Below are 25,329 nucleotides of genomic sequence, written 5' to 3'. Positions count from 1 at the left end.
GCTGCCCTGACACTCCTATTTAGTGACACTTGCGCTGCACAGTGGGCACCATCTATAAGCAGGGACTCTGCTGCTTTCCTGGGCTCTTGCAGAACAATCTAAGGCAACACAGTAAATTACACAGCCACACACTGTTAAATTATTGGGCTGGCTTCCTGGCTGTTTCAGTACTAGAGCCTGCTTCGAGGCATGAACGGGCCGTGGGCACAAGCACTCCCTCTCAGTGCAGGTGTGCAGGCACACGGGGCAGCTGTCCACTCCACGGCTGGTGATGCTTCAAGGCAGGGGCACCTGCCCCACTGCTGGTTGGGGCACAGCTCCCTGCAGGCACCATTCTGCATTCTGGAACCCAGCAGGCTCCGATGCAGCTGGGGACAGGGCTCAGCAGTCCCAGTTGCTCCTGCCTGGAGCCTTGGGCAGAGCACAGGAGCCCGTTGCTGCAGGGGCATCCAGAGGTGGTCCTGAGGAGGTGACCATCAGACTTGACCAGTGCGTATTAAAGAGCAAAGATAAAAAAGAAAAGCTCTTGCCTGATGGTGGGCAGTGGCAGCCCGTGGCAACACAGGGAGGTACTTAACACCCTGCTGCTCCACAGCCTCCTTGGGATTCCTAACCCCCAAGGCCCAGCCTGGTGAACCCATCCCCACCAGGAGCTGCTTCTCCTTTCCAAGCCCTTGCCCCTGAGCCCAGGGCTGCACAGAAGTCAGAGCTCATCCTCAGCTTGCTGCTGGTGTCTCACTCACCCCATGCATGGACGTCAGGGAACCCCTAGTGAGCAGGGCTTGCAGACGGACAGGAAGGGTAGAAAGAGCCTGGGGCAGCGGGCTCAGAGCAAGGCCGTGGGAAACACCATTTTGCCTCACTCCACCCCTGCACAGCCTTGTCCAGAAGGAGGGGAGTAACGATTTGGGCATCTCTGGCAAGCGGCTGTGAGCCATTGCTGCAGGAACTCAGCATGGATACAGGCAGCTCCGTGGGCTCCTCCTGCCCTCCCCAAACGCAGCAGGTGAGATGACGGCACTCCGCACTGCCGGCGCACCATGCCCTACACACCTTGCGGGAGCCAGTGCTCACCAAGCCAACACTACCAGCCCTGATGCTGGCACCGTGCCTCCGAAGCATAATTTAACCTATGAGCAAAACATCAGGAGCCAGTGCTCTGCAACTGCTGACACAAGCACACCTGTGTCACACAGGTCAGCACGCATCTTCCTGGCACTGCCGCCGCTCCCGAAGCAAGGGGAATCACACCGTGAAAGCACACGGCTCTTCTCCAGGAGCCGGCTCTTTGCTGCAGCGCTGCTCCGCGCTGCCATGGAGCGCGGATGATTAATGCCGCTGGAAGGAAGCGCGGGGCGAAAAACTGAAGAACAGTTTGAAAACGCGGGTTTGTTTTTTAAGCTGTGATTATAGGAAATATATTAAAGATGAGTTTGCTGAAGGGAGCGCAGCTCACTCCAGAGCCAGGCCATTTCCATTTCAGTACACAGACAAAAACCTCTCGAGTCGAACCCCAGCAGCGGCCCCACAAGCACCGCTCACCCAGGCAGGCCCAGGCCCCACTGCGCTGGGAGCAGCCCATGCCTCAGCCTCCTCCCTTTGGGGGGAGCCCCTCCCTGCCCCAACTCCTTTAAGTAATAATAAAGAAATGAAAAACAGGAGGCCGTTCTCCAAACACGCTCTTGCCAATCTCCAGCTGCAAAAAACCTCTGCTAAGATGCAGATGGGAGGGAAGAGGCGAGCGGTGATCTCCCACGCTAATGGGATGGAGAGCGCACCCTGGAGCCGTGGTGGATCAGGCAGAAAGCCATTCATTTCCCATCTGAGACTATTCCCCTGTGCACCCCATGTACCTGAGGAGAACCTGAGTCCTCTGCAACAAAATCTCACAGATCTCATCCTGCTGCATTGGAGTTTCATTGCTTCATATAAGCTAAGATTTTCAGCTATTTTTTTTTAAACTACAGCCTCTCTCTTTCCGCCCAAAGTTCCTTTTGCATGCAGCTGCAGCACATGCCGCTCCGCCATCCTCTTGCAGCCCTACTTGGGCCCACCCCATGGGGTGCCCAGACGCTGCCATACCCCATGGCCCAACAGCAGTTACCAGGGGAGTGCGGCAGTGACCCAAGGGGCAGCTCCCAGCACCACAGCAGCCTCCAAGCACAGCGCTGTGCTGAGGGTACCGGCTCCAAGAGCGACCTTGGAACACGCAGCCTTTGACTGAGAGCCAGAAGAAAAATGCTCAGTAGCAATAACCTGTATGTTAAATAAATACCGGTAAAGCTCACAACAGCGTTACAGACAAGCAATTCAACTTCTCTCGAGAGTCTTGCAGACTTCAAGGAAAATATCTCCCAATTGTCATAAAAAGCTATCTCCATTTTTCACAGTTCATCTATAATGTGCTGATTGAGAATGTAAAACGTACGGCTCAGGCATTTCTGTATAATCAGCTGTAACCATATCCTCAAGCGTAATGACGAGCAGTTGGAATAGCAAGACCAACGCTCCAGCTACTTAGAGCCGGATTGCCCGGTGTTTACACCACAACTCCCAGCAGAGAAAGGAAACAAAATATTTGCAACAAACAAGCATCTCCTCTGTAATAATAATCTTCTCTCATAACAGAGCCCTGGTGGAAGAACAGACTAATCAAGCCGAGAGCAGCAGCAGACAGCCATGCCATTCTCCACACTGCTTCCAAAAACGAGTAAGAGGCCAGCACGCAAGGAACAAACATTTCGTTATCTCCAGGAAAAAAAGACACTATGGATGCAGGGACATCAGAAGGACTTTGTCACCGAGAGAATGCTGAGGTTTGGGAGGAAGCTGTGGGCAGAGCACCCATGGGCACGCTGTGCTGCAGGGCTGGCAGCTGGGAAGGGCCCCATGGGCGCTGGTGCAGGGCTGTACCATGCACTCGCTCCCAGGGCTCCGCAGACAGGTGCTGCCATGTGTGCACCAAAACTGACCTCGGGAGCAACAGGAGCTGACATCAGCTGCGTTCTGGTGCACAGCTGCACAAACCCACACACTCCCAAGGTGCAAAAGGCAGCTCCCGGAGAAGCAGGCCTTTCTATTCATGGGGATGCAGAAGGAAATCTGGCACAGGATTGCTGTGCCCCCTAAACATGAAAAGATGAGGCTGAAATCAGCCTCTTAGCCAACCATCAGCTGCTCCGGTAACAAAGAGGTTGTAGGAGTGTAAATGGCCATTACACAACAAAACCAACTTAAAGGAGAGCATCAGCAAGCAAGGAGGGGCTGCTGAAGCACAGCCAGCCCTTAGCAGCTGCAGGGACAGCCCTGGTAGCCCCATTTCTCACATCACACCTCTGCAGATCACAGAGGGCGTTCCCTGCTTTCTGCTTTCTGCTACATGCCATCTGTAAAACAGCAAAGAGCCAAAAGACGTGCCAGACTGCAACCAGGTATCAGACAGAAGTGAAAATACGTCAATGTGAATTAAATGTTGCTGTGAAGAGGTTTTACACTTCAGCAGGCCCACAGATGTGCCTGTGCACACACAGCTGTCTTTAATAACCAAATGAAGTCAAAAAGCCAAAGAGCAGAGGTGTTAAGGCAGCCCATTCCCAAACATGGCCACGAACCTGACAGCAGCACTGGGCCAGGAGCGGCTGGGCATGGCAGGGGCAGCATCCAGCCCCTCCAAAACATCACCTGCCTTGGGGAAAGTAAAGCCTGGGTTAAAAGGAAAGGATATTGTATGCCTGCTTGATTATTCATTCTGTCACTTGGATGCTGTAATTTCTTGCTAGGAAGTGTCACTGTTTGTTTGATTTTCTGCATTTTTCCAGGTGATTGTACTCTGGGTAAAGTATCGTCCCTTGGAGCTGAAGTGCCCTCCTCGCAGGCTGCACAGCAGCAGACCGTACAGGAACTCTGGAAAAGGCAACAATTTTGCTTCTGCACTAATCACAAACAATTTCCATTAGCACTAACATTGTTTCACGCTGTTCAGAAGTCTCAGTAGCATAACACTGCTTCTAAACAGCAAAAAAGCTGCATTCAAAACAGTGCCCGAACTGGAAACTTGTGCCAACATATTCAGAAAGAAACACGTTGTTTTTCCAAGAGAAATGTTAGAGTGAAAAGTTGGAGTTGTTTGCACTCATGCAATCACTTCATTCCAGTGCTCCTCCAAATATGCAAGTCAAGGAAAAGAAAAACTACGTTATTTTTTCACAAAGAGTTTTCCCTCTAAAGCTGAAGCTTCTTCCCACTTCTTTGTATTCTGTCAGCTGCCATGGGAGGCACGTTATCCAGGAGTGAGGCACACGTTTCCAAAAGGGAGAGCAAACAGACTGAGCAGGCAGTCCAGGCAGGGAGAGGCGCTTGAAGCTTCACAGGTATTAGATACACAGGATAGAAGTGCTTTCCTTCAGTCCTTCAGCGTTTCCTTCTGCCCCTCCTCACCATCCCCAATCTCCTGTTTACCTCTGAGAGCAGAACTGGCTCTGAAATCACTGCAAGTATTTCTAATCTTCAAGTGTGTGCTTATCTCCGCTCCTGAAGTCAGCCCTTTGAAGATAAGGGGCTGAGAGGGCTCCGCAGGCTCACAGGGAGAAATTACCGGGGAATAAGGAAAAGGAGAGCAGGGACCGATGTGTTTTGCCACTGGGATTCCTGACATGCTGTCGTTCATCCTTCCCATTGACACGGAGCTGCCGGGCCCTTCTGCAACCAGCACCGACACTTCCCTCCCAGAGCTGCAGAACGTGGGGACACGCACACAGCAGAACCAGCGACGTGGTGACACGCACACGCCACGTGGAACAGATCTTTGGATACACAGCTTCTGTGCAACCTCAAGCCTAATGAGATTAAACACCTGTAATAAATCGGCTGTGTGATCCGTATACGCCGCTACATTAATGAACTAAACATGGTACTGTATCACACTGCAGTAAGAACTATGGAAATGATTTCTTTGCCCCCTACACAAGAGCATTAACTTGATGATTCTTTAAAAATTGAACATAGCTGGCATAATCAGATAAATTATTAGAAGGCATATAAATCATGACCACGCAATAGAACCGCAACAAGATTCAATGTAATTTGCAGATAAATATGAGGAATGCCTACTGCTTTTTAGTGAATTAAAACTGGCCAAACTTCTAAGAAGACAAATGACACAAAATGACTCTACCTTCATTTGCAAACTAAGAAGGCAGAAGGAAAGCGGCAGACAGATAAATCTTACTTTTTCAGCTATTTCGTAGCTTACCCTGAAAACAAAAATTAATCATAGATGGGAAAATCTTTAATTAGAGCTGGGTGGGTGGGAATCTGAGGACAAACCAAAGCTGTATAGAAATGTTTAACACTTCTGTAAATGAGGCGTCCTTCAGTGAGACAGGGGGGCAAGGCTTCCAGGATGTCCCACTGCAGATTGCTGCAGGGATTGCTCTTGTTGGCGCTCTGTGCCTGCACTGGAAACGTAACATTTACCCACAGGCTGGCATTTCCTTACAGAATGTATCTCCTCTGCTCTCATAAACCAGACTGCATAGCAAAGAGGTGTTTGCATGAATGCTGCTTTGCTTCCTGCGGGGACTGGAAGAACTCATGGACAAAGTGTGGCACCAAAGCAGCATCAGGAGCAAGCGAGCAGCTAGCCCTCTCACCAGCACAGGCAGCTTGGGAGAAGTGGCTTCAGTCCCCAGAGTTTGCTCAGGATGTGACTGAAGTTCCTCAAAGCAAGGCTTTCACAGACACCCGCTCACCTCTGCATGCTCCCAGTGCACAAGACCGACCAGGGCCAGCTGCAGGAACAACACAACAGATACTTGAGACACCCCCCAGCCCCTGCTTCCCCTAGCAGGGCAGGAAGGCAGAAGTGCAACAGAATTTCCTCAAGCAAAGGAGAAGTTAATCACCATCTGCATCACTCCCTGTTAGTGGAATCAATGCCTCAGGAAACCATTGAGGAAACTGGTAATTCTGTGCAAGAGCACACACTAAGCAGTGTGCACAGTCCCAAACTGAACAAGAGGAATTCAAAGCACCCAAAACCTGTTCATGACACCCAGACTGGTGCATCTGCCATCCACGGCATCTCTGCTTCTGTTCCTCCCCACCTTTAGCACATCCTTCATCATAGCTCAGATCCTGGAAGACCTTCCACAGCGCTAAGCAGAGATTCACGATGGATGTGAATCCCAAAGTTCTTCCCCAAGCCTCCAGTCACTATGTCCTGCTCATCTCACCAGAACTTCAGTCCTTTGCACCACCAATCTGAACAGCCTGAAGCGCTCTCCTCCTTTTGCTTCAGCTCCATAACAAGAGTAGAGCAAGGGCAGAGGATGCATGCAAAGAGAGTCTTCAACAGCATTCAGTCCAAATCTCTTTGTGGGCTTCATAATTGCTCTTTAGCTTATTTTGGCTGAGTCAAAACACAATCGCAGCTTCTAACCCAGGTTCAGTAGGTACTATCCATGCATTTACATGTGAAACACGCATTTATCTGCCAGGGCAGGAGAGAGGATGGGTGAGAGCTGACCTGATGAATGAAATGCCCCAGGAAGTGTGACCTTACCATAAACCCTAATCCCTTCCACTTCAAGATCTCCTTGGATAAAGCCATCCCTATAATACACACATACTGCTCAAACACACCTTCTCCGGGAGGAATTGAAAGAAAACAGACCAATATGGAACAGACAGCAGTCAAACAGCTTACTGAAGAAACAAAAGGCACTTCTACATCACAGCAATGAGTAGCCTATGAAACCCAGGCAGAACAGGGGAGATAACTGCCTGGGGGACTACATGCTGCATGCACCTTGCGTGCATGTGTACATGTATAACACAGACACACACATGTAACACATGTATAACACATTTAACACCTCTCCCAAAGAATGGGACTTTGCTCCTAAATGCAAAATGACGCATTAACCCATCAGCACGGCCTGCTGCCAACCCAGTGCACAGCAACCTGCCACGATGTGCACCTCCCAGCGGAGCGCTGCCGCTCTCCTCACAGACTCCCCCAGCCCTGCTCATATTCAAAGGCCGTAGAAGCTTTGTGCAATTTTCCATGAAGGAATCATGAGTTTACAAACTCTTCCAAAAATACAGCAGTTGCCACCACCACCTTTAAATGAAGGTGCCTTTCTGGCTCCACTGTTCAGTTTTACAGATTGTTACCAGTTCTTTGACTTTATGCCTTACCTGCCGTGCCCAATTAAAATACGGGAAAGACTACCAAGAGACAAGCAGATCATTTCAGATGAAGTTTAAAGCTCGCAGCTGACAGGGCCTGGAGGAGGGGGGCTGGGAGAGGCAGAGAGGAGATAATTGTTTCTTTTCCCCTGGCTGCAGCCCCTCCCTTCCAAAGCACGGATGCAATCTTTTAAGTGCTCGTGCTGCTCCTCTGCCTTCTCTGCATGTGACATGTGAAGTTACACCGTTGTAACGCAGCCCAAAGCCCAGATTCTAATGCAGACACTTGTGCTGGGGTCTGGATTTCTGGAGCTGACACGACTCTAGGGAACAGCTTTCATTTCAAATAAAAGCCAGAAGAATGTTTCTTTCCTCCAAAGGATTTTAAGCAAGTATGATCCACTGCAGCACAGCACATGCAAATAACTAAGATGCCGCTATGAACTAGGAATGGTAACAGGTTGACTACAGATTGAAGTGATGTACAGACACCTGCTGTAGGCTCTCTCTTCTTCTGTCGCCTCATGGATCACTACGAATGCTTATTGGAAATGGAATTAACTTCACCTCGACAGCTCTCTGGGGAGGAGGGGGTTTATGTACACCTGTAAGCACAGCTCCTAAATAAACAAACACCAGAGCATGCCACTTGCTGCTACTTGGCATCACAGAAACCCCAGACTAAGCATTTCAGAAAGCACAATTCACGTCACTGTCAATCCCCTGCCATCCCACCAAAACAGAACTGACAGAGAGGACAGCAGCAATTTGAGATGACTTCAGTGAAAACTTACAGGACCTGGTACTAACATCTGGGGACCGCGCATCCCTCGTGCTGCCCTGCAAGAAGGCCGGTGTGGGAGCAGGGAGCTCAGCGGGCACTGACAGGAGCACGGTACCTGAGGAGCCTGCATTCCCCAAACCCTGATCCTCGAGGTACACGCAGAGCTCATACTGCACACTTACTTCAAACAAGGCCAGAAATCAGGAGACCTAATGGATCCACTTCTACCTGGCTTTCTCAGGGACAAGAGAAGATGAACCATTTATGTAATATTCAGCAGTATTTTACAGCACTTGCTAAAGGCTTCTCAAACAATGAATAAAACTGGAAAGCCTCCCAGTTCATACGTACCTTCCTTGATGCTCACCATTTGCTCACTCAACCTGTTTCGCTGTCTGCATGGAGCTGACATTCTCCATCCACAGCTCACCTGCTCGCTCTGGGCTCCAGCAGCGAGCTGCCCAGCAGGCCACGTGGCCAGCAGCACAGCCCAGGAGACAAAAAAGGGTAAAGGAAAGGTCTGGCCAACACCAGTGAGCACAAACAGGTTCTGACCCACCAGGTTAATAGATCCAGTAACAGCCAGCCATCCTGAAAGCATTCACCCGAGGGCACCCTTCTCAAAGCCTGCTGTGCTGCAGCAGAGACAAGGAGGAACTCAGACCTGGCTGCGTGCTACAAACATTCCCAGCACCACTTGCCTGGTTTCACGTCTGGGAATTCAACACAGCATCTCAACAAATAATTCCCAGTGTTTTTAAAACGTGGGTGATTTCAAGCATGTGGAATCTTCTGAGAACTTCACAACATCCATATGTCAGGTTTTTATATATAGGTGCTCCATACGGCACGCAGATTACATCATTCTTCACAGCTGCTGATAATTGTATAAGAAAAAAAAGAAAGCCCAGCTTCCCTACAGCCAAAGCTCCAGGGCCATCTGTAAGGTGTTCATCAAGATCCCACAGACTGGTATCACAAAATTGTTGTGCTGTGGGAGCCCCGCTCACCTAACAACTCAGGTGCTTCAGTCACTTGGGAGGATTTCTAAATTCTGCCCCAAATCCCCAGGACAAAAGGCCGGCCACAGCAAGGGGCACTCATTCTCTGTGTCTCCCTAAGCAGTCATGGGAAGCAATCCAGTAGCTCCTTGTTTGCTGCAAAAAACAAGTTACCATCAGGCACACCTCTTGTGTTCATCCCACCACAGCTGCTGATTAGCATTTCAGTGGTCTAAGCCAGATATTCCCCCGTTCCCCAGCTCCTCCTTTCCCTCTGACCTCAACAGCCTCAAGAAAACTAAGAGCAAGTTCTCATTCCTCTTTGCATCCTACCGGCCCAGGCCTTCTCAGAACCAGCAGAGAATCTGAGCCTCTCCTGCAGAGCCAGGCACAATTCTCCAGCTCCGAATTCTCCCACGCCTCTCCTGACAGATCACCAACGTGGCACCAGCCTCCCTGGCTTGCTTCCTTGCTGTTTTAAGCTCCCAACTATTTAATCAACAAGAATTGAACATACATAAGGTTCGATGCCTGGAGAGATTTTTATTTTTGTTATACACCAAAAAGGCATGTTTCTGGTTTGTCAGGCAGGTTTCATTTACAGAGGCTTATAGCACTTGCACACAGCTCATTTTATTCTCAGCTTGTCTCCAGAGTGGCTGTAGGAGTACATCCATATGGTCAGGGCTTTACAGCTAAACTGGAAGTACCAAAACAGAGATGCATCTTGACTGCAGCGATATGCACTGCCTCGCTTTCTGCGCTGGGAAGCACATGGCACCTCGCTCCCAACGCACACGCAGAGAAACACGTGGGAGCGAGGAGGCCGATGGCAAAGCAGCTCCTCTGCCCCAGGGAACTGCTGCTCTGCCACATTCCCACAGGGACCGTCCCTCGGGTGGCACGTCCTCGTCACAGCTCCCTCAGCCACCAGCCAGAACCGCCAGAGAAACCCCGGCACCATCCGTCAGCAACATAAGGTGCATGGGAAAATGCAAGCTATGGAGTCTCTGTGAGCGTCTGCTTCTCAGCAAGCGGGCACTTCACTCTGCTGACCGTCCCTCCTCAACACTGGCTACTGCGGGGCGGAGGAGAGCCGGCTCTCTGCAGGCCTACCTGTGCCGCAGCCGGCAGCGCTGCCTTGGGGCTCGCCCAGGCCAGGATGCTCTCCGGCGAGCAGTGATTGGAGCTGTATATACACATACACATAGACGTGCATCAGAAAAATAAAACCAATCAAATTGCTCACTAAAGGTTAAAAAAAAAAAAAAAAAGAGACCCAGGATATACACCCACATCACAAGTCAACTCCTTTCCTCAGAACTTGAAGTTCAAAACCTCCAGGAGTTTGATAAGCAAATGTAATGCCTGTGCACAGACGCACCCGTCTCCTTTCACAGTGCCTGTGATCAAACGGCAGGCTCTCATGCTGCTCAACTTTCCATGCACTTGCTCACTCACATGCTCTCCAGAACTGCCCATTAAAGGCGGCCTCTTTCTGTTGAGGTTTTTTCCTCTGATAAACGGCCAACTCCACTGCCTGATTCCGTGTCCGCCCTTGCTCCTGACAACTCAACTTAATTAATCTATTTAATTTACTGATTAAGCCCGCAGTAAAGGAGCATTCCCCATTAAGTTGCATTTTATCACCCCGAGTTATATGACTAAAGGCCTTCTTAAAATCTGAAATTTAGTTAGCAGCTGACACGCTGCCCATCCAAAAGCCATGGGCAATGAGGGCAAGTTGGAGATAGAAATGACTTGATTTCAAACAATGACCGGCAAGTTAGGCTGGAAGTTGAACAACAGCCTGCTTTGCTTATTTTACCAGAAAATAAATTAAAATTGCAAAAAAAAAAAATAAATCCTTAAAAGTCTATTCTGAAGATTGACTGGCTCTACCACTGGTCTATACTTCACTGTATTTGTGTCACTTGTAGACAGTTCTATTTCTGCCAACGGTGATAATTACTTCACCAGCGAAGTGCAGGTTCTTTGGCACTACAATACCGCTTGGATGGCTTACAAAAAAAACCTTGCAGTTAAAAATAAAACTAACAAGGAAGCAAACTACAGACTTAAGCACATAAATAAAAGATCAGAATAGTCTTTAAGCCAAAAACGAACAAATCGCATCCAGATGAAGGACATTCAGATAAGTCATTTTCCCCTGCTGCCTAAGCCCCAACACATGTGCCTTTCTCTTTACAATCAAAAAACACAGAAGCAGTTACAAACTGGCAGAAAATGAGAAGCTGAACCGGCCAGATCCAGAAGCTGTCCTACTGCACATCCTACACGTTAGCCCTACTAGCTGCAATCCTGCAGCTCTCTGTACATCCGCATCTGTGTACAGAAAGATGCAAATCAGACTTATGTCTTGAGGCACTGTAGCCACTGGAGGATAATTATAATAAATACTGCTTCCACGCTAATTACTATTTGTGTTTTTGCTATAAAATTAATTTGTTCAGGGAAGCTTGACTGAACAGGTAGAGACAGCTAGACTGAAGAGCAGATCAATGGTCTCATTCTAATTAATTTCTAGATATTAAATAGAAATCCTCATTTTATGGAGTGCCAGTCACATCATTTTGGCATTAGTATACTAGATACTTTACACTCGTTGCTTCATTCGCTTGCTAATGTATTTTTAAACTGGTGACAAACAGGATGCAAACATTTTACGTAAATGTTTCCAGTGCCTGAAACCACGGTAGGCCTGCGAGCAGCAAGCTGGGGGAGAAGTGGCATTTTTGAGAGAGACCAGTTAGATGTGCACATTTTCATAGAATCACAGAATCCTTAGAGTTGGAAGGGACCTCTGAGGGCCATCCAGTCCAACAACCCTGCAGTGCACAGGGACACCACAGCTCCATTGGGTTACCCAGGGCCTGATCCAGCCTCGCCTTGAAAGTCTCGAGGATGGGGCATCAACCACATCACTAGGCAACCTGTTCCAGTGCCTCACCACAATTTTCACAATGTCTTTCAGAAAATCACAGAATGGCACGGGCTGGAAAGGACTTTACAGACATCTAGTTCTAACCCCTTTAACGCCTCCGGGAACAGGAAATCCACAACTTGTCTGCTCAACCTGCACCAGGGCCTCACCACCCTCACAGTAAAGAATTTCCTCCTTCTATCTAATTTAAAGCTACCATTTTTCAGTTTAAAGACATTGCTTCATCCTACCACCACATTCCCTGATAAGGAATCCCTCCCCAGCTTTCCCACAGCCTCCCTTTTAGGGGGCCTGCCTCCCCCCATGGCACAAGGAGGCAGCGGCAGCCGCTCCCGGAGACAGAGTCTGCAGGCGAACTGAGCAGTCTCATCCAGATGGAAAAATCAGATGACAATCTTTTTTTATCCCAGCCTTGAGTCTGTCTGACTCTGGCAGGTAGCAGCCTAGGCTAACACGTTATTATGCTTAATTCCTCTCACAGAGTGGAACCCAACTGTTAAAATTTACCCTCACTGGGGAGGTTTCCCAAGAGGAGGGTGCAGAGCCCTTCAGCGTGGCCCTCCAGCCCCCATGGCACAGACGGACACAGTCCTTCAGGTACCACATCAGCACACGAACAGCCTGGTGGGAGCTCTGCAGTCCCGAGGGCGCCAGGAGGGCTGCTGGGCCTCGGCCCCGCCATGCCCACCACACCCCGTAGCTGCCCCTGCCAGCACCAGTGCCAGCATGGGGAGAGGCAGGGGGGACCACGGCAGACTGGAGGCTGGGCCATCAGCAACCACAGGAAGTTTAACAAGTGCCAGATCGTGCTTCTGTGCCACAGCTCAGTACCTGAGCACCAGAGGACAGACTCCCAAGGACTTTCATGCAGCTCTGGCACGGTGCAGGAGCCTGGAACCTGAAACTGCCTCTTTTAAGGTAATTACACTTAAAGGTTGAAATAGCGTGGCTTGATCTGTGGCAAATGCACTAGCAGGAAACCTGGCTGTGAACACATCAGAGTCCACGGGATGCTGCTTTGCAGAAGAATCAAAATTAATTGCTCCTCTCCCTCCTCCCCACTTCCTGCAGCCTTTGCTGAAGCAGCTCCTGCAGAAACAAACCGTGTGTCAGTCAGTGCATCCCCATTAGCACAAAGCCAACAAAAGCCATCAAAATATCACACTGCACTCATTACCCCACCGAGTCAGTGGAACCCTCATGTATGGGCAGTGACAGACCCCAGCCCGCACCACCACTGAGCAAGCCCTGCCCCACTCGTCCCCTCAGCCAGAATGATGTGTTCCCATGCCTGCCTTCAGCCAGTGCAGCCCAGAAGCACAAGCCGGGTATCAGATGCGGAGGGGACTTTGTATATCAACACAAAAGGATCCCTCTGAGGATCCCTCCCTCAGAGCCAGATAAAGGTCATCTCTCTTTGTGGCAGTTTTACAAAGTGAGAAAACAGCATCTCTGTCATTGCAGTACATACAAAGCACAAGTCACTAGGCTGGCTCCACTCGCATCGCTGTAAACATTAACAATCACCCAGAACACAAAGGCTTCTGTGTCAGATGGAGCTCCCAGCGATGTGCAAGACCTGAAGCTGTCCCGCAGCCAAGACTCCAGCTTCAAGCACAGCCTGCCAGCGGTGCTGCGGGAGGGCTGTGCCCAGTGCCAGCTGAAACATGGCCACGTCTGTACGTGTGGGGAGGCAGGGCTGGACTGATCTTTCTGTTGCAACATTCCCCTTCGGTATACAAAGCTCACTTATCACTTACGCACAAGAGAACAAAGCAACTCAGACCTAGGACTCAGGGAGACATGCCACTTCCCTGATGTTAACAAGTGGGATATTAACAACAGCTACGAACAACTGCAGTCCTCATTTGGCTTCACTGTGTCAAGGGCAAGTCTGTGGCCAACATCACGCAACATCACCACCTGCATCCCAGAGGAACACGTGAGACTTTTCCTGTATGAAAACGTCTAACTCAAAGGAAAGAAGTGCCATCTTAGCATCATTATTTCAAAACCTTCTTATTCATTGTCAAAGCTGCCCAGACATAGGTGTCGTTTTTTTTTTTTTTTAAGCAGTTCCAAGTTTAGACCATCTCCCGTTCTCACAATAAAGTCTGATTTCTGCTCACAAGCAGCACAAGCAATGCTCTCATACCCCAGCGGTATTTAAAGCTACCTGGATCCCCACATCATTTAAGCATGCACCATGGTAAGTCAGGTTTTGTCAGCCGACACAGCCAGTACTGCAGCTGCTCATACTTGGGCAAGCACAGTAAGCGTTGTTCAAATGCTGTTAGCCTGAGTTCACAGCACTGTCGTGTACATAGAATTATTATTTTTAATTGAGAAAAAGCATTCTGAAACAAGAGAAACATTCAATTTTTGCAATTAAGTGATGGAGAAAAAAAATTGTCTAAATGATTCCAGAACTAAATTTCACAATGGTTATGCTGTTTAAAAGTTACAGAGCTTGGAAAGCAGGCTGCACTCTTTAAGAGGCTCTTTAATAATTCAGAGCCATTCAAGGTCAACAGAAAGCAGTGATACAGTGATTTCTCTTCTTGAAACCAACCTCAGTTCTCTCAAATGCATGTGTGTATGTTCCAAGGGTTACCACGGGAGCTGAAACAGTCAGGTCAACATGTCAAGTCAGTACATACAGCCCACTACTTACATCAGCAGGCTGACTTCAAAACATCACTTACTTTAATACTCAGTTTGGTGTAGCCTTGACAATGTGGCCAGATAAGCTCTTCTTTCACAAACTCAAGGCAACACATCATCCAGAAGTAGCTGAGATGACCAATCCAATCTCTAAATGAAGCCTTCACAGCACGCTACTCAAAGAAAATCGGCAATAGTACCTATTGACTGCAGAAAACAGAAATAACTCCCAATTAATTGCCCAGCTCCAATTTGAGATTTGGCAGATTGCGTAACTTGCATGGCAATGTTCCTCCTAAGCAATCCATCTGACCATTAAAAATTCACTTAGAAGTAGCAAGAAACATTTGAGGATTACATAGCAATCAGCTCCACCACTAAATGTGTAAATGAATAAATTATTTTTTAGAGGAAAAAAAACTCCTAGTACTTACTTCATGGAGAAATAGAGAGCCAGAGCATTGCTCCTACAACACTAGGCTAAAATAAAATGCACGGATGGTTAGAGATTAAAACAAACATTTTGACACTTGCACACAAGTGCTGGACCACGAAACAGGAGGAGTAGTGCAGCCCTTCCTCATCCCGCCACTCACTGCAACATCTGCTTTGACCACTGGGTTTTGGTGAAACCTTTCTCCCTCCTGTGCTGCACACATTGGCTGATCCCTGTTAGAAAAGGATCGCTTTGAGAACAGCATCTTTATAGCCCAAACATCTCAGCTGACATTCATGGAAATAAAATCCCATCTTCCCACTGTGTGTGGACACAGACTAGAAAAAGTGCCGCTATGCCTCAAAGCAAGATGCAAAATCACTGACACAACACCTTGCCCACCTGCTTTCAAGCAATTCCTCACCTGGCTGGATTCTCTCTTCTGCCTCTGGAGAGCTAACACAACCAGGTGTCCTTCCCAGCCCAAGGTTCAGAAAAGCCCACTCCTTTGCAAATGCAAGAGAGACAATTCCAGCAACTCCCTCTTTCCTGTCCTTTATCACTGAATTACTATTAATGGCTGTGAGCAATCTGCTAGTTACTTGGTGTCTTCATACTTCTTTTTCTCATGTAATTTCTGGTAGGTTTGTTTCTGCACTGATTTGTCAGCCTGTTGTGCATAAAATGCCAATTCAAGTCTCAGACTATCAGCCCCTCTTTGCCAAGTAACAAATGGTAGATGCTTAAAAAAGTTTAGTAGCATTCCAGAGAGATAAAGGATAACAACACACAGTCTGAAAAAAAATCAAAATTCTCTTTTCTTCCCCTATTCCCATTCTCTCTTCTCCCCACCTCCTGTCGGCCACTCACGGGGTTCAAAAAAAGAGCATTTTTGATCCTGAGCTTTAGCAAGGGGTTCTTGAGCAACAGCAAAACCCCTTATTCACTTTGCAAGGAATGTAACGTTTTGCCACTGACTAGGGCAAGATGACAAAAGAGTGGAAAACAAGCAGTAGCACCCTCCCCCAAGCTACTCTTTGCTGTGGGATTGGATTGGATTACATTTCCAGGTAATGGAAGTGCTGATAAAATGATAGCTCTGTTTCCCCTCACTGCGTAAAACAAACCTGGCTAGTGCTTAAGGACAAGAACTGCAGTTTTACAGGAATAATATCAAATCTGTGTTAATCTTCATTCTTTGCTTTCAATTACTTATTTGTCAAATTCATTTTTAAAAGGTCTTACTCAATTTAGAAGATCTCTGCAATGACTGGGACAACACAGAGAGGTATCGGAACAAACCCATTGTGACTACACCTTGCGAACACACGCGGTTCTGCATTTTTGGGTAGATGCTAGAAGGAAAAATACAAAACATCTGTCAGCTGGTTATCACATCTCAAAGGGACTGAAAGTTTTTCAAGTACTGAGACAACACAGATTAATTCTGGAATCTGAACAAAAAAGAGCAAAGCAATAACAACACAACAATCCCACACATATTAGGAGTGAAATCCTCCTTGTCCTTCTGTCCTGGCAGCTCCTTTCACAGCCGTTGTGTACATCACTGGTGTGCTCACACTGCACAAAGGCAGACAGTGTCCTGCACGAGATGTCAGCACCGAGCACTCCCCAAGTCCAGCAGCCTTAGTGGCCCAGTCTGCTGAAGCAGCAGGCATCCTCCTGCTCACGAGGAGGAGCTTCAGATACAGCCCTGCATTTTTATCTTCTAGACCTTCCCCAAACAAACAGTTCGTCCAGCGACTGAGATGGGACATCTTTGTTTTTTGAAGTCTTTGCAAATGTTACGTTCATCTTTTAGTGCCCAGCTAAGGAAAAAAAAATCCTTAATTGGGACTGAATATTAACATTGATATGTCACTCAAACGGTGTCCTAAAAAAGCATACATACATTCAGATGCTGAAAGGATTCTTTCATCACAGCCTCACAAGAACACATAATGAGGGATGATGACAGCAGGGTCCCACATCCTGGGGTGCTGCCTCATTACACAGGATGGGGGTGGGCAGTTGCTACCTGGCATTCCCATAGTGCCTGTCCCTGCCAAAGGAAGAGGTCTCTGAGAGGAGCAGTTTGCACACCTCCTTTTAGCAACAAAATTCCAGGCAGCCACAGGCAGGTAACTGTCATACAGCCACACTTCAGCACAGAGCCTGCTCCTGAGACAGCTCAGAACTGCTTCCAAAGAACCCACTAACCTCCCAGGCAAACAACAGAAGCAAGGCTGAAATCACCACGAGAACAATGTCTATTTTTGTTTGCATCATCACCCTGTATAGCACAAGGGCCCCAGGCTGGGCTGGGCGTGCTCAGCACCAGCTCACCACGATGGGAGACAACAGGAAAGCAAGTGCCCCGGGTGCTGCTGCTCGCTGGCAGGGAAGCTGTGTTTTCTGCAAGGAAACAGCTTGTTACCGTACTGCTTTCACTTGTGAGCATGCCAGTAATTAACCACTAGTGACCCATCCCACGCGAGGTCCCCACCGTTACCCACAAGTTGGGATTCAGGTCCCTCACACATCCAGCTCGGAAAGAAAACCGTAATTAAGAAGCGAGATGACAGAACGCGTGCAGACAGCAGAGACAAGTGCTGGTGAAATTCAAGAGAGGAGGGAAATCAGACCAAGGGAAGAAGGAAAAAAAGAAAAAAGTTACTGCTGGAAATTTTATTGCAAACGCAGACGTCAAAAATATTTTATTCGCCGTTTCAAAAAACATCAGACTCTGGTGAACTTGGACCTTAGGTTGAATAAAACATAAGCAGGTAACTGCAGATGAATCAGCCAGGGAGGGATCCTCTGAACAGCGGAGCTGTGAACCTGCTCCTTGGCTGAGCGCAGCGAGCGCATGCGAACCCAGCAGGGAAAGCGAGCCCCCAGCCTTCTGACAATTACGTTTCTAAACAGAAACTGTTTTTAGTAGCTAGGTAGGAAAAAAAAGGGAGACAAAAAGCTCAAGGGAGCCACATTAACCTTTTTCGATCAGTAACTCATTTGCAGGGCTAGGCACATTTTTAAGTTGTGAAATTTCTGACGTATGCAAGTCACCGAGGCTGGAATCAGTAAAAAGTGAAAATGACGTGTTTGTGTCGACTGATCTCAAAAGCAAAACAACGCATTTATTCAGACAGAAATTTGTCTGGAGTGACTGGAAAACTGACAAGTCTGAAATTTTAGGCCCACCTGAGAATGTAAGACAAATTGCATTGTTAAAATGAGCTTGGATTTAGCTCTGCAGAACAAAGAAACCCAGGCTCGCTCATCCACCGATGAATTCTAACTTGCACAAGAAGCCAGGCCCTCCTCTTGGCACGAGACAGGCTGAGGGGATGAAAAAAGCTGCTTTACAGGAAAAATAAACTAACTCCACAAGCAATTCAGATATGAAACATTTAAAGCACACATCTTCTGTACAAGGTACTTCCTCAGACATTCAGAACAGCTGCTTTTAATAGCCAGGCTCCAAACTCATCACACAACACTGCGGATGCTGCAAGCGGTCAGGCTTTTCTCAGTCGAGCTCTCTGCCCAAGGATGTAACAATTTGGGCTCTCTGGTCACCAGTGGGGAAGCAAAGGCCATAATTTCAATGGAGCAAGCTGCCCAGCCGACCTGCAGGGGAATGCCCGCTGCCGAGGGCCACGTCCCCACTGCTCAGGCACTCAGACCGCTGTGCTTCAGATTGGAGCTGAGCTTGCTTTCACTCTGACATAGTTTGGTTGTCAATTATTACACCCAAATTTTCTTAATCTCTATTTAGGGAATAGAACAAAAAAGCAATCCAGATTAGGAAAAATAAGTCTTCAAAACCTGCAGATAATACAAGATTTTATAGGGAGGAGGAAAAGAGCAAGAGGAAGCTGGAATATAAAAAACATCAAGAAGAGAGCTCGTACAATTTCAACAACATCCAGCTGCAATTCAATCCTTGCTTCAGCTGTTATCTCTAAATCGATCCAGATCTGCCCAGAAATGTTTTATTAGCTATATGGGCCCACAGTTATATATAGGAAGAACAGGAAATAGCAGTTTCTATTTCTTTACCATTACCGTGGTTCAACTTTTAAACTTATTTACCTTCAAAGTGCTTAGGGATCGCAGTATTAATTATTTTTAAAGGACATTCAATGCAACGGTGGCCCAGAATTGATGAGTATATAAAAAAATAATAAAGAAGGAGAATTAATTGGGGATCTTGGGACCTTATTAAAGTCTATTCTTGATTGAAAGTTCCTTCACTTTCTACTGCTAAACTTCTCCGGGTAAGCTAACTGCATTTTTACTTTAAGAATACCATTTGGTGGAGAAAAATAACCAAAGCTTAAAGATGCAGAAGGACACAGCTGCAAGAAAGAGCTGGACAGGACTTTCCTTCCAGAGCCCCATGCAGGGCTTGGGTGTTCAGGGCTGCACATACCGATCGTTTCTTTGCATTACCTACCTCACAAGCCCAAGCAAGCTTCTTAAAAGCCTCAGCCAATCCTACGGCTTCAAATGGAAAACTCAGCAGGCAAAAGAAATCGGTAAATCTTCAAGAGCATTGTGAAAAGCAGTTTCCACTGCCAACATTAGCGTGAGCCCTTTTTCATCTCATCGACAGCCAGCTTCAGCACTCCTTCGGCCACACAGCTCCGACAGCCTTCTCCGCTTCTCAGCATCAAAGCTCCCAGCTGCATGTAATTCATCCAACTTTTAGGTTTATCGGTTGTTTTTTCTCCCCACTGGCATCACACAACCAACTTCAAAAGTTTACACAGCACAGCGAAACATTCATCTAAACTACACTCTACTACCACTTGTTCCATAGTCTGTATTTGGCCACACCAAATCGCGTCATTCCCTGGCAATACGTTTGCTGACCTTTTCCATAGTGATGAAAATCTCCTTTAGCATCTCCAGAGATTATCCTTTCATAAAAATCCCATGTTTCCCATCCACAGCCAGAACGGGAGGCAGGAACTGCTCCCCGACGCTGGGCCTACAAGGGGTGCAGGGACCTTTCTTTTCATTTTCACCGTATTCGTAACAGAAGCAGGGAGGAATAAAGCACTTATAAAGTACCTCTGAAAGCAGAATGGACATTTCATAAGCAAAATACTTTTGCTCTGAACTAATGCCGGAGGGTAATGGGGGAATTTGAATAATTTACTCTGAGCTGCTAAAAAAAAAGAATAGAAATAAAAAAGGGAATTTTTCTAATGAAAGATTTGTCTGAATTCTCCCTCCAGCTAAAAATTTAAAATCTGATTCATTTTTTCATGCAGGTCAACAATTTATTATTTTTTTAAATAGATTTATGAGCAGCAGCCAAGGGAGCAAATCCAGGCTGAGTGACACTGGACGGCCTTGGGTGCTTACTGATTGTTTGGGTTTCGTTGGTTTTATTGATGTACAAAGAGGCAAAGGACCAGGCTGGGCTGAGGGACAGCCCCATACCTTTAGGCCAGATCCTACGCACGCACTTGTGAAGCAGACAGCAGCTGGGAGCCACTGCCCAGCAGGGACTCAGCCGACGCAGAAAGCAGGCTGCCTTTCCTGAGGACACAGCGGAGCCTTTCCCTGCAGCTGCTGCTGAGGAGCTTTCCCGTTCCCCTGCAGTCTGGCTGCCGCCAGGGAGGAAAGGCCGAGCCACAGCTGCCCTTCTGCAAAACGTTCCTGGATGTTTGAACAGGAAAACAAAGCCCTCGAACACACAGGGATAAAGTAGGCTTGTTGAAAAAACACTTCCATTTTGAGCAAAAATAAAGTTCTAGCTTCGCCTAGCTTCTACGTGGGAAACAGACCAACAACCCACTGATTTCCATGGAGCGCTAAGAGTTTAGCAGAACCGAACAGCTTTAACAAGCAGACCTGGTGTATGACTGGAATGAAACCATCCTCCTGCAGGCTCCTTCCGCTGAGACGAGCCCTGTATTTTAACTTCAGCCCAAGATCTGTTTCAAACTGTGCAGACTGTCCTCTAAAACCCCTGAGAAGGGAACAGGGGGCAGATGGAGATAAGCAGAGACCCAGCGGAGCCAGTTCAGGCAAAGCATTTGTAGCTTCCACATGGGGGCTGCACAGGCAGCAACGGCTCAAACTGCAGACTTGCTGCAAAGGAGCTTCACCTGAGACTAGGAACGGATACGAGACAGAATTATGGCCAAAGCTCACGCTGCAGCCAAGCAAAGGCAGTGCTCCTTCTGACACAAGGCTTCACCGTGGCTGTGCTCTGCCTCCAGCTTTCACACAACAGGGATCAGACCCAGCACGACCTCACCCACTGAAAGGCAGACGGCAAGTCAGCTGCACTGCTTGTTCGTGTCACCCCTGGCCATCACCCGCGCCGAGCAAGGAGACACCGGTTTGGCCAGGACATTCAAGCAGTAGGATGCAGCTGCATTCTCCGTGTCAGCTTCCCCAGCCCCAACACAGTAGCGCCGTACTAAATAAAAGCAACCCAATCCAGGAAAAGAGACCCTGGAGAACACGGTCACCAAAATGGCACGGGAAGGTCAACAGTGCAGACATGGATGAATATTAAGAATGGCCACAACAGAGTCTCAAAATGACCGAGGCTGGTGGACGTGGTACAGCTGTGCCCCAAACAGCACCACAGGCCAAAACACAGCAGGGCCCCTGGAGTGCTAAGAATATGACAGCTGTAAGTGAAATGAGAGCGAGCAGAGGAGCTCGTCTTGCTTCAACTTCAGATCCTCATTTTAACTTGAGGAAATTCAATTAGTTTCTACCCAGAAGCAGTTTAGCTGCCATTGTTGGCAATCAATGGTCCCTAAATGCTGAGAATCTGGCAAGTGTTCAGTGTGCTGGCAGAGAGGCTTTCCTAATTAAAGATGTCACTTTTCCAGCTAATTTAAGTCTGCCATCTCTTTAAAGTACCAATTGCCACAACAAAATATGAATAGGAAATTGACTTTCTGTGCATCTGTTTTTGCAAAATACTTCCTCCGAGTCATATGTTGCAGCTTAAATGGCTTCGGTCACTTGCTGGGAGGCGATAGCAGAGATTTGCTCTACCTCTCCAGTACCTCCTAAATAAAGAAAAGGAAGCGGCGCTTCAGTAGTCCACGGGTATGAAAAAGCTATTTCTTGGCATTCCCATCTTCAGCCAGTTGTACTGTGTGGTCTGAAACTGATTTTGTTAGGATAAAAGAACAACAAAATCCCCGCTGAATCAGTCAGCTTATCTAAACAGATCCCACCGCACTCCGCACTTATCCCTTATCCTCACAATGACCCTGGGGACGGGGAAGCACGCTATTCCTGCAGCAAGGAAATGTGCAGGGATAGGGCTGAGACACTGAGATTTCTAGATTTCTAACTTCCAGTCAAGTCAAATTTCTGATTAACACCATTTAGCTCCTTTCTGTAACAGCTAGGACACTGGTCATTCTTTAAGGACTCCAGCCACGCCAAGACCTCAGCCAATGGCATGTTAAGACTCTTCATGCTTTCGGGCAACAAATGGAAAGCAACATCTATGCTTCTGTGAACAGAACTCCTACATGCAGTAATAAAGCAATGTTGTACTTCCAGCACAGTATTTAATGCAATCCCAGCTACACTCCCTGCAGTGGCTGCACGGCACCTTTATCAGCCAGCCCGGGACAGCTGAGGGAGGGAGCACGTGTCCCTGCAGAGCTGCCTTCATCTGAACAGCTTGGGCTTCCCTCACTCCTCCTAATCTCTTCTTTCATGGCCCATTTGTGAATCTGCGTGGAGCAAACCGTACTACATGTACTGCTAATTCGGACAGAGCCATAGAACATTTAAAGCTATTTCCTTAACTCCCCAAACCTCTGACCAGCAAAGCAGTTACAAGCAGGACCTGGCATCTTCCTCCTCCTCCAAAGAGTGAAAAGGTCATTGAATTTGGGTTTTGCAGAACATTTGATACAGCTAGATCTGAGCTATCCACTACTTAGTTCCAAGAACAATAAAACCCTGATTTTCAGCTGATTTTAGGTCTTATTAACATACACTGCATTTAAATTCAGCATGGACAAGAAACATTCACCAGTCAGCACAGGTATATATGTGAGTATTACTGACACGATGCTGTGTTCCAGAAGCCTGGAAACACCGTCTGCTTAGACAGAGTTGGTCAAACAGAAACAAGTCCTACATTATAATTTATTAAAACTTACTTTAAATAATTCCTCTCCCACACCATCATTTGATCAGCTCTGTTTACAGTCTACAACTGCGGAGCAGAGGCATGTAGCAATAATTAGGCCGCGGGGCTCTCCCACCCCCAGGTTTGTCAGAACAGACCCACACTTCCTTCCTGAAATGGAAACCTCCTAACATTTGGTAGGAAGGAGGGAACATTTTATACTTAGATGTTTTCTCTCTGCCAGTGCAAGTTCAGCTATTCCCACTGCAGCAGGTCTGGGTCTCCTGCTCGGGAAGGGCTCCTGGCAGTGATGAGCTGTTCAGGAGCTGAAAGGAGGGAGTCCACGCCAGGCTGAGGAGCGAGGATGGATGCATCCTTTCCTCTCATCCTGTCCCCTAGAAGGGAATTTGCTGGGACACTACCTCATCTTCTAACCTCAAAATGTACTGGCTAAGTTCAGTAACACCAGGAGAGGGTGTAGCTGCAATGTCAGCACCAAATTATTTGTAAATTGTTCTTCTAGGCTGTGACAAGGGCAAGTTTTTCCGAACTCTGTTCAGCAATGTCATCCTTGTGCCCGGCTCCAGCCCTGGGGCTGGATGTGACCTCCATACCCTGCAACCAAGGTCAATGAGGCTTTCTTTTCTTAAGATTAAGTCACAGAGCACTGGAATGAACGCTATGCAGAACTAATTTGTAAGCCCAGCCGCTGTGTCGTTATGTCTGCATATTTGTCGGCGTCCTCCCACCCTGTACGCCATCCTCACTGGAGTCAATACTTGGCCTGTCTGCCCCGACCCTGCACCCTCCAAAGGAACACTGCCTTTCCCACTCTCAGCCCTCCCTCCCCTCACCCAGTCTCTCTCCAGATAACGTGTAAGTGCAGAATAGAGATAAGAACGAGCACGGCTGCTCACACCATGCACCTCCAGCCCTTGTCCCCCAGCACCTGTGGCTAACCTCAGCCGCCTGCCACCTCCCCAGCAGGCCAAGGCAGAGAGGCACAGATGCTGCCCGGGCACCCCATGGCCAGGCAGGAGCCTGCAGTGCAGGGAGGATAAAGCAGGGTGGCCCATGGCTCCAGCAGACCCTGCCTCACCCAGCACTGCACAGGACAGCAGTGCCAGCCGCCTGCACACATCAGGACACGGCAGTGCCATCTGCGGGCATCCACCTTGCAGCCAGCAGCACTCCCCCAGCAGCTTCCTGCAGGACAGCCGTGCACAGAGCTGGGAGAGCAGAGGGCGAGGAACCACAGCTCCTGAGCAGAACCTTGTGATCGGTCAGTCTGGTAACAGAAACGTTATGATTTTATATATATGTGCACATATGTGCACCTGCACTTTACTGCACGAAGTAACAAGTTTAACTCTTTTACGTAAGCACATTCCTTTTTAACTCAGGGATAAACTGTGCTTATTCCAAGTTAATTTGTGTCCATAACACCTACCAAGGCTCCCACAAGAAGGAGTACTGCTGTCTGCACCTACCTCTGTGCTCATGGGAAATCACCTGCACAGAAACATCTGGGCAAAGGATGAGAAAGAAGCTACCCTGTGAGGTGACAGCCACGTGGCACTTGGCCTTCCAGGAACGTGGCACAGCCCTCCTCCACCAGAAGGGCTCTCTGCAGGTTAGCACTTGAGGCAGCAGCAAACCCAAACTGTGGCAAGGCAACCCATGGCCACTGCTGAGGCTTGTTCCCTTGCATTGCCTCCTCCACGTGGCCCCAGGCCCTTCGCACTGCTCCCTTAGTTCCCATAGGGTGGGAAGAGGCTGAGCTACACCTTTTCTGTGCTGCACTAATGACAGATCAAAGCTTTGTGCCATGGCAACAACACTTGGTGAAGGAGCAGGGGCCAAGGCAGTTTCTGGAAAGATGAAGGGAACCTCCACACTTCTGTGCTTGGCAGGGACTCCATGAAAGACAAGGACCACAAAGAGCAGCAGGACCGGCCTTCCCCGCCGCACACAGCCTGCTGCACCGGGCCTGCCCCCAGGAACAGCACTGCCCACCGCCCGGGTCTGGGCTTTGTGCACAGGGAGCAGGCTGGCACACAGCCCCAGGAAGCGGTAGCAGGGATCTGGTTATTTCTGTTTAAACTATTCCCAATTTAATACTGTGGTTTGAAAGAGAATTAAAAAAAAAAA

At 48.2% G+C, this 25,329-nt stretch overlaps 1 protein-coding gene across 14 annotated transcripts in view; it reads right to left on the bottom strand.

The window, feature by feature from the left end:
* IL1RAPL2 (interleukin 1 receptor accessory protein like 2) overlaps positions 1-25,329 on the bottom strand; it is a 408,604-nt gene that overhangs the window by 247,346 nt on the left and 135,929 nt on the right. Inside the window, exon 1 of one of the 14 annotated variants that reach the window (XM_021406519.1) lies at positions 14,647-14,777. The exons of the other annotated variants lie outside the window; for them this stretch is intronic. The gene's annotated coding sequence lies outside the window, so the exon portion shown is untranslated. Of the gene's footprint in view, positions 1-14,646; positions 14,778-25,329 lie in introns of those variants that run through there. 14 annotated transcript variants of the gene reach the window in all.

Source organism: Numida meleagris, chromosome 8 (genome assembly GCF_002078875.1).
Source record: "Numida meleagris isolate 19003 breed g44 Domestic line chromosome 8, NumMel1.0, whole genome shotgun sequence".
NCBI classification, from domain to species: Eukaryota; Metazoa; Chordata; class Aves; order Galliformes; family Numididae; genus Numida; species Numida meleagris.
The sequence above is the reverse complement of the archived record's forward strand: the minus strand, read 5'-3'. Positions and strand labels throughout refer to the sequence as shown.